Consider the following 10,070-nt stretch of genomic DNA (forward strand, 5'->3'; position numbering starts at 1 on the left):
CGTTGTATTTTTTAAACTGGATTTCAGAAATTGAACCATTGTGTAGATTTGTTTGATAATTTTAGGTTTATTACATAAATGATTCCAATTCAATTAATTGTACCAGTGTTGAAAAGGAACATTGATAATATAAGGGATAAACGAAGAATAAGACTACCCAATTGCTCAAGCTAACGACAAAACATTATTGAACATGAGCATTTTCATAAAGCAATACGTCATACGCACAACCTTTAAATGAGTAATATGTGAAAAAAAACTATTTCTGTGTTTCAATGGCTTTTAGCTCAGAAAATAATTATTTGTTCATGGGGTGCATCTATTGTTGCGTGCCCAAATACAACAGATAATCGTCTGCTCTGACGACCATGAGTATTTCAATAACATCGACCACCCTTTCACACGGTACAAACATTGTAGTTTGAACGATGATTCCAGTGAAAAATAATTTTAATTACTAATTTTTAGCACTTGTGAATCCACACTAGAATCACGAACGTTAATCACAATCACGAAGTCAAACTCTACTCAGGAGGTAAATTCCAGTGAAGTTTCACTCAAACTCCGGTACAAATACGTTTGGACCTCCAAACCATCCTTTGACAGGGGTGGAGCTTACGTGACCTTCCAAGCACTTCCGTAAACAATACAACTGGCATGCAATCATCGTAGTTTCTTTTTGCAATGCAGTGCTTTGGGTTTTTTCGGGAGTCTTGCGAAACTTTTGAGACCAAATTCGCGACATACGGGCAGCTCCAAGAAGCTTCCAAGCAGTCCAATAATGGTGCCAAAGAAAGTCTTGCATTCTTTAGCATTTTTAATATTTATTAGAGTTTGCAATAAGTAATTTGTTTCTCTGTTCTATGACATGTATGGTTCCCTTTTAACAAACCAATGACTATTGCTCCAACTCGATTGGAACGAGAACGAAAACAAACACATCATTTTGACAAAACACAAAATTGGGGAAAACCAGTAGTATAAAACAAAAACAAAGAGGAAGTGACTGGCGAAAAACAAATGACTTGTTGGTATTATACTCCATAAAGTTCATCTTTCATTCAGTTATGATGGTAAAAGCTTTTTCATCTTACTAAATTTGAAAAAAAGAAAAACATTTTAGCCTGGCGAATCAGTGCAATGAGAATGAAGTTTAATTGCAGCGAGGTGATTTGGAGTATGGCTGTTGACTATATAGGCAATATATTACTTATGTAAGTAGTAGTAGTAGTAGTAGTAGTAGTAGTAGTAGTAGTAGTAGTAGTGGTTTAAGCAGTAGTCGCAGTCGTAGAAATGATAATGATAATAACAACAATACTATAAATAATGATACAAATATATGACACAATTGTTACGAATCAGTAAATTCACCACATTTAGGCATGGGTTGGTCGATATTAGTTGCGCCTTTGTTCAATCCTTAAACTCATCACTTACTTTGTATTTCTCGCAGTGGCGTACCTGGGATTTTTCACAGGGGGGGGGGGGGCAAAACCGTCTGTCAAAAAATTTGACAAGCAAAAAAAACACACACAAAAAAAAAAAAAAAAGGTCTTCAATCACAAATGAAGGATTTTGTACCAGAAAAAAATTTGACAAGCAAAAAAAAAATAAATAAATAAAAAAAAAAAAATTAAAAAAGGTCTTCAAGCTCGTCAGGGGGGGGGGGGGCAGGGATGCATCCTTTGCATGGGTTGTGGCTCGTCAGGGGGGGCAGACTGCCCCCTCTGCCCCCCCCCCCCGTAGGTACGCGCAGTTTTCGTGACAGTTCTTTTTGTTACCATTATCTTCTCCAACTTATATAAACAAACATTTAATCAGGAAATATATTACAATATTGAAATTGAAATAAATTCTTTCAAAATTTAGGAAGAAATTAGCATCCTCGACTATATCATTTATAGTTACGTCATGTATTGCATCGATGGATTTATCTGACTATAATCATTTGCCTCATACAAAAACAAGTAACACAAGTAAAGTAAGGGATGACCTTCCAACGTATCCCAATGGCAAACGAAACAACAAAGAGTGTCTGGAAATTAATTGTAAAACATAATCATTCATATAAAATATGCTGATAACAGCGTAATGACAGCGGTCTAATCTTTTTGAAAAATCAATCATGCAGGGGAAATAATGTCCGTATTGTTCTTGGAGTTGACGATTCATATTTTAGCTTCGTTTCCACGTTCAACACTGATGACTTCTTTTTGGCAACTTATTGTTGATTTAGGTTGTCAAGTCACGTTTGGTACTTTACGAGAAAATTTGTGCATTTTTTTTCTGGGAAAAAGAAGGCAACCTACATGTACACTTGTCACGCGACCTTTTCTTAATTCCATTTCATTTGCTCCGACGAAAACTCTGCATGTTATGGCAAACAAAAAAACTAACATAAAAACCTAAATAAACCCTAGTCATTCATTGTTATTATATCATTCTAAACCAAAAGCTAATGTCGCATTACCGGAGAGGTGTACACACTGTGCAATCTTCAAAAAACTTCCAAGCAGTCCGACAAAATTGTGCCTAAGCACTCTTGCATCCTTTCTATCACTCACCTTTCTAAACTTTGTTTACAGTATTTAGAAGAAGAATTGCCCTTTGAAGAATTACCTGATTTTCAATTTTTCTCTTTTGGAAGACTTTCTAGGAAGCTTTTTTACAGAGAGCTTTCCCTTGTCAAATCAGGCTGTTGATTTGGAGCGGCTGGCAAAATATGACATGCGAGCATCGTTTGCAATAAAAAGATGCAGTTCTTTCGGCACACATTTTCTCTTTCCTTCATAATGTTCATACTATTAAGCTGTATTTGGTTGTCTGCAAAATAGTGCATTTTAGCATTTGCGATATTTATTAGGGTTTGCAACATTTAAATCGTGCAGATAAGTTATTTTTTGTTCTCTGTTCTATGGCGTGTATGCTTCCCTTTAACAAATCCATGACTATTAATTTGCTCCAATTCGATTTGAACGAGAATGAAAACAATTACACAATTTCGACAGAAAACAACATTGGGGAAAACCAGTATCATCAGACACAAAGAAAGAGGAAGTTACCCGCGAAAAAAAAAAACCCTAAGGCCCGTATCCTGAAGTGAGGTTTAACTTAGACCCCGGTCTAGTGTGCTAAAATTATGGGAAGCCAAACGTGTCAAAATTATAATTAATTGTATGTTTCTTATGTTTACTGTGCCCTTTCCTGATTAATCGTAGTGAATTAAATCATTTATTTATACTTCCTACACAATTATGAATGATTTGAGAGCCAAATGGGCTGAAATATTATATATCTTCTGTTAGTGATTTATGTACGAATTGGCTGTCCATACTTACACCATAACTTTAAACCTACGTTTAACATAAACCCGACTTCAGAATACGGGCCCATGAATTGTTGGTATTATACTCCATAACGATCCTCTTTCTAGTGATGGTGAAATCTTTTAACAATACTAAAATTTAAAATAACACATATTAGCCTGATCAGTGCAATGAGAATGATGTTTGATTGCATGTGTGCTGCATGAACGCGAAATGATATTGAGCGTGATTGTTGACTAGGCACTCCATCTATGCATTAACTAATAGTAGCCATGGTAGTGGGAGTAGTAGTCTATGATAGTAGCAGTCTGATAATATTAACAAAAATATTATGATACTAGCAATAATATTAATAATAAAAATACCACCATTATCATCAAAAGTGACATGACAAAATTGTTGTGAATTCATCAGTAAATTCATTACATTTATGCATGGGTCGATAGATATTTAGTTTTGCATTTGTTCAATTCTCGGCCACGTCGTCAAAGCTGTATTTATCATAATTTTGGGGTATTCGTGACTATTCCTATTTTTGTAAACATTATCTTCCCCAACTTGCATTAGCAACCATATAATCATGAATTCTATAACCAACTGGAAATTGAGATGTATTGTTTCAATATTTTTTAAATTAATTGGTATTCTCGAACTTTCATTTTTAGTCAGTTCATTTGTCACATCGATTAATTTGTCTAACAAATATTAATTTGCCTTATCCAAAGTACTTTTAGAAGAGTTAGGGATAGCGTGTGTGCCCCATAGGCAAAATAAACAACAAAAAACTGCTTGGAAATTAATTGTAAAGAAGGATCAAACATGCATGGCTAATATGCTGAATACAGGGCATATGTAATGGTCCATTCTCTTGGATTAATGATAATACTGCGGAAATGTCGCCCGCACTGTTCTTTAAACTGACGATTCATATTCCAACTTCGTTTCCACGTTAAAAACCGATATTTTTTATTTATTTTGTTATCGATCTAAAATTGACATGAAAGTAAAATATATCCGTTGTTTATCCTAATCAAAAGAAATTGTATTATTGAAGAGCTATAATTTATACATTGGTTTCTAATTTGTATTTTATTAATGATCCAAAATAAAAATGTTACTGTTAAGTAGGGAGTGTGCATATTATTAAGTAAATAGTCATCATCAATCTTTCAAACCCGTGGGTGTAATGAATAGTATGCAGCAGGGTGATTTATGAAACCAAGTGGTTTCGAACCGCTTCGATCACAAGAATCCCCGTTAAATTACGAGAACATTTTTAGGCTAAATAATAAGCATTCACATCGCCCCGAAACATACCCTTCGGGATAAATTCCTAAAGTTAGGAGCATGCGCAGTAAGGTCTAATAAGCAGGCAAGGCGCGAGATTCAAAACCACTAGCCAAGCACCCAGTGCCCGCGCCCGATGACACGCTGGGCTAAAAGTTCCCGTAAATTGCTTTCACATGGCCAAAATACCTGCGACCTTGGAAAAATCCCCACCAAAAATTTCTCGTAATTTCGCCAAGTGCCTACTATTTAGCAGGTATTTTCTTTCGGGGAAATTACGCGTAGTTTGCTTTCACATTACCAAAATACCTGGTATTTTCTGATCGGGGTAAATTTCCCGATCAGAGAACTTCGGGGCGGTCTGAAACCACCGAGAGTCTTCTTAGATAAAATGATCAAAACATCAAAATTAGCAGAAACGGCAATTGGTAGATTTTTTGTCGTTTCATGAAACTGTAATATGGTGATATGTCTTTTGTGAGTAAGTAATAACATGATATATATAGAATCAAAGGATATAATACATTTCACAGGAATAATAGGAGACGGTTATGGACACTTGAATAATGGGTGTTTGGATTGAGCCAATAAATTTTTCAAACTTACGAAAAAAAATGGGACTTGTTTTGAAATTCACTCACCCAAAATATGTGGTGAATTTTAAAGGACAGGTCAATCTTTAAAAAAAAACGCTCTTGAATAAAAGGAAAACATCAAATAAGCATAACCCATAACATTTCCTCAAAATCAGATGTAAAATAAGAAAGTTACGATATCTCACAGATTCGCCTTATTTCACAAAACAGTTTGTACAATTTGTACATCCTGGTCAGAATGCAGATGAGGGGTCTAATGACTTCATCCACTCACTTCAATATCTTCCTCATTGTCGCGTGAAGAAAACATGTATTGCTCTGTGAACAGGTAATTACCATTTTCTTTACATTATGTGGTTTATTCATATGTCGTTACTGCCAAATCTGTGAACAATCAAATAATCTATAGTTCAAACAATAAAAAGAAAAAAGCGAGTTTAGTAAATCATCGACTCTATCATTTGCATACCATTGTGTTGTGCATAAAACCTTTGGTGAAAATTAGCGAAAATTTAAATGTCAGAACTGTTTTATTTTACATCCGATTTTAATGGAGTTTTTAGTGTTGTGCTTCTTGATTTTTTTTTTATTTATTAAAACAAAAAATCTGAGATGAGCCTTTATTTTTTTTCTAAATCTAACCACGGGCATGACAGGACAGATAATGGGCACCGTACAGTATTTTGGAGAAACTGAATGATAGACTTTTAAACAGTGCAATGTACCTTCATTGAATAAAAAAACATTTACACAATGAGCAAAAAGTAAAAATGAGCCAAGCATTTTTTTTCCTTGTTACGCACACACACACACACACACACAAATATTATTATTATAGAAAGGAAAGGCTTTACTCTCAGGATATTAATTTTATGCTCAATTGTTAACCAAGATTCATTACTTTGTTTGTGGGGTTTAGCAAGAAATTTGTTCACATTGTGCTGCACTCAGCCCAGGTGAGGTGAATGGGTACCCGTTAGGAAGGAATTCCTTGAATGCTTGAGCGCCTAGGCAGCCCAGCTAAAGCCGAGGTAATAATGATATCAGGGCCCGCTGGGAGAACAGTTTTCAGAACGGAACTGGATACCCTCACGGCCTCAGTAAATATACCTATGTTAGTATTAATAAATTTATTATTATTATCATACTTAATGAATACTATTTATTGCTTGTATTCAATTAATATCTCTATACTTCCTTTAACCAGGGACGCGTCCCTGCTTTAACTACATTAACGCTTTATCTACACAATGTGAATCTTCAAATAGGTTTTTGTGAAAATTATGTTGAAAATACGAAGGTCAATGTACCCTTATAATGAATTGAATGAATGTGTTTACTGAAAATATACAGAAGGGTATTTGAAATTTTGTTATATCTCTTGCAATACTAAAATAGGTACTTCAAAATTGGACCAGGAATGACACAAATTATTTTTCGACATTTTAAAGACTTACATTATTTCGGTGAAACAGTTCTATGTATGTCTTCATGAAAGTTCAATGACGAATTCATTTTGTCATATACCGATTTATTCTCTCGTTTTATCATTTGAAATTGTGTTTAATCAAATTTGACCACCAAGAATTCAAAAAAATAAATAAAATGAATAAACTGACAACTGATTCAATGCATAAGGTATTCATTGCTGCAACTTGTTTAGTTACACGGAATAATTATCATTTTAACGTAAGAAAAAAAGGAAATGGGAATATATCTCCTCTAAACACTAGAATTCATTTATAATAAAGACTCAAATTTTATCATATCAATATTTGTCACGTGCTTTTGTTTCCGTTTTAAGGCAAATAGTTTTATGAATGGTATTATGAATTTGTATATGTACTTTTAAATTGTGAATGTTGGGCAATAAAGCTCAGGAACTGCGCATTCAATCTTAACAACAATGACCATCGGGATTGTTTGAGCAACCAATTTCATTTTTTCTTCAAATTAATGATATGTAATTGGTTTGTTTTGCATGGCATATGTATCTAATATCTAAATGTATATTCATGTAATGAGTTATGATTTTTATGCATTGCGGCTGAATTATTATTTGCTTAACCTAAATATGAATTTTCAAAATTTCCTTAGTTTTCATCATAAAAACATTTTTTATATATACATTTGTGGGGGGGGGGTTACGTTTACAAAGGTGTTAAGGGTAATACTATATTTTTCCTTTTCACACGACAATACTGACTATGTGAGTATTTTCATTAGCACTTACTTTTTTTTGGGGGGGTCTGTTCTTTTCATCATAAAAAAAACATTTTTTCAAATACATTTTTTTTGGGGGGAGGTTACGTTTCGTTTACAAAGGTGCTAAGGGTAATACTATATTTTTCCTTTTCACACGACAATACTGACTATGTGAGCATTTTCATTAATACTTACTTTCTTCTTTTTTGGTCTGCTCAACGTTTTTTTACAAGAAAGGACATATTAATGATTTTCTAGAAGGGGGGGGGGATTTGTAAGGAAAAGTTTTGACAAACTAAATAAAATAAATTAAAAAAAATTAAAAAAAATCACTACAAAATCTAGGGAATTTGTTCAAGGAGAAATTTGACAAGCAAAAAAAAAAAATGAAAAAGATCCCCAATCGCCTATCCATGACACCGTCCAGTAAGACCCCAAAAATGTGCTTCTCCAAAGTGGATCCGCCACTGACATGTCCCTTTCAAACATATTTACAACTTTATTCAATTCCACTGATCCTCGGTATGCATGGTATGTCAAGCATGGCGGATTTGCAAGGGGTGGCTCCATATCATCAACCAGTGCTTTTAATCAGGAAAAAAATATATTCTAGTACATTTCATAACATTATTTCAATATATCACTAACAGGAAAAGTAGGTCTGTACATGAAATGCAATTGCCGAAAAATCAACATATTTATATGAGTTGTTGTTTAACATTTTGAAATAAATGTACTAAATTCAAATTATGATTACTTATTTGACTCAATAGCTGCCACGTAATGCAACATTTGATTTTGAATTCCCCTTTTTCAAATTGCATGCTCTTTGTAAAAATTCAAGTGATTCACTTGAAGAATGTTTTGCAGAGATAATGAACCCACATGCGGAAAAATGCTATGCTTGTGAATTAATAAAAGTGCATTCTTTTGATCGGATTGATAATTGGATTGATTGATAATTATATTGCGCGGAAAATATATTCAAGTGACAAATGATGAAATACAATGACAAATTACCTAAGCCATCATGACTATCGCGAAATTGCATGATAACATTGAATTGATTTTTTTTTTCAATCTGAGATTGAGCGGGAAACCATATATTATTACTATATTTAACAACATAATATTGCCTCATCTGATTCGTAGAAGAACTTGATGAGGACATACTTTTGATAGTCATTTAAAACAATTAGACAAACTAAAAAAAAATGTAATTAGATGATTAACTTGTTCTTCCTTTCTGGAACACACCGAACCACCATTTCACAAACTCAGGATGTTACCATTGAAATCATTTATCATATTTGCGGCATCAATTATGTGAAAATATTACATGGCCTTTTAAAAACTTACTTATTCCATATTATGATGTGCATTCTTATCACACTCGTCAGAGTTGTAAACTTCACATTCCAAAGGTGAAAAATGACACAGGTAAAAATGATAGAGGTAAATGGGAGAGGTAAAAATGGCAAATGAAAAAGAAAACGTGAGAAATAAAGAGGTACAATGTCAGAGGCAAAAATTGCAGAGGTAAAAAAAGAAGGAGGGGTATAAATGTACACGCAGGTGCTTTTTGGCAATATATTGCACGGGGGTTCAAGACCGACCACATGTACCTCTGCTATTTTACCTCTGCCATTTTAACATCTGTCATTATTACCTCTGCAATTTAAACCCCTGCCATTACCACTGATTACTACCTATACAGTATAAAAAAAACTGTGCACTGCGGATGTCTATAGGCTGGCCATCCGATAAAATTATCGGATACCTATGCCATCCGATAGAACTATCGGATACCTATGCCATCCGATAACTATCGGATGGATAGATGCCATCCGCAAGCCATCTGCTAGCTCATGGTCTAATTGATGGGTGTGTATTGCATATGACTATCTGGTGGTTATCGGATGGCTATCGGAGGATGCCAACCGATAACTATCGGAATAATGGCAATGATAAATTGAAAGGGTTCAAAGGGATTAGATCAAATACGAATGAGTCTCTCGCTCATTGCATGCGATTTGGCAGCCCTGAACAATTTATATAATACAACGTTCAAAGAACGACAATGATACAGTCAGCCCCCAAATAAGAAAACAAAATTCTGAATGCAATGTCTGTATAACGAAGGAATTGCCCATAACTGTAATATTTTTTTAATGATGTCATATTTTCCATCATTCTGTTAAAAAGGCAAATTAATTCTATTCCCCACTTTTTACTGGATCCAATGTATCTTCAAAATCTGCATATAGGCTACACATAAACACCAAATATCAATACATAAATCCATGCAAGACCAATTACCTGTAAGTTACAAATTGAACACTCCACTGGTATGACTACCGCTACATAAAACTCAAGGCATGGGGCTTCAATGAATGATCATGCACTTGTGCATTATCTAGCTTAAACATTTGATTTAATAATTTTATGATGTAATATGAAATTGAAATAAAACAGTTCTGATCACTTACTGTACTTGAAACAAAGGATCAGTTCCTAACTTATGCCAAAGAAGGTAGTTTAGGTCCAGAATTGTAGAGAATTGCACCACCATACACTGTAAAAAAATGAAGTGCTAATTTAGCACTTCCAGTACTTGTTTAGTGACTGCACTACCAGTGCTGATTTTCTAGTTCAA

This window comes from Lytechinus pictus, chromosome 4 (assembly GCF_037042905.1).
Source record: "Lytechinus pictus isolate F3 Inbred chromosome 4, Lp3.0, whole genome shotgun sequence".
Taxonomy (NCBI): Eukaryota; Metazoa; Echinodermata; class Echinoidea; order Temnopleuroida; family Toxopneustidae; genus Lytechinus; species Lytechinus pictus.